Consider the following 269-nt stretch of genomic DNA (forward strand, 5'->3'; position numbering starts at 1 on the left):
GAAAGGCGGGGCATAGAGGAGAAACAATAATGTACAGTATGTGGAAAATAATGTGTTTTTTTTAACCTTAAACTACGGTGGCCGAGAGAGCTCAACGCGCTGCAACTTAAGGAAGCACATGCAAATTGAAAAAACACCAGCAAATTAAGAAAACATCTTCATCAGTTTGACAACACACGCGCTGCAAATCTTCACAGCACATGCAAATGAAGAAACGCGCTGCAAATCCTCACAACACATGCAAATGAAGAAACGCGCTGCAAATCCTC

The 269-nt window shown here is 42.0% G+C and overlaps 1 protein-coding gene across 1 annotated transcript in view; it reads left to right on the forward strand.

The window, feature by feature from the left end:
• LOC107671393 (cysteine-rich venom protein ENH1-like) overlaps positions 1–269 on the forward strand; it is a gene marked incomplete at its 5' end in the record, with an annotated part of 4375 nt that overhangs the window by 3439 nt on the left and 667 nt on the right. The gene's annotated exons all lie outside the window — the stretch shown is intronic.

Source organism: Sinocyclocheilus anshuiensis, unplaced genomic scaffold (assembly GCF_001515605.1).
Source record: "Sinocyclocheilus anshuiensis isolate Anshui unplaced genomic scaffold, SAMN03320099.WGS_v1.1 scaffold552, whole genome shotgun sequence".
NCBI classification, from domain to species: Eukaryota; Metazoa; Chordata; class Actinopteri; order Cypriniformes; family Cyprinidae; genus Sinocyclocheilus; species Sinocyclocheilus anshuiensis.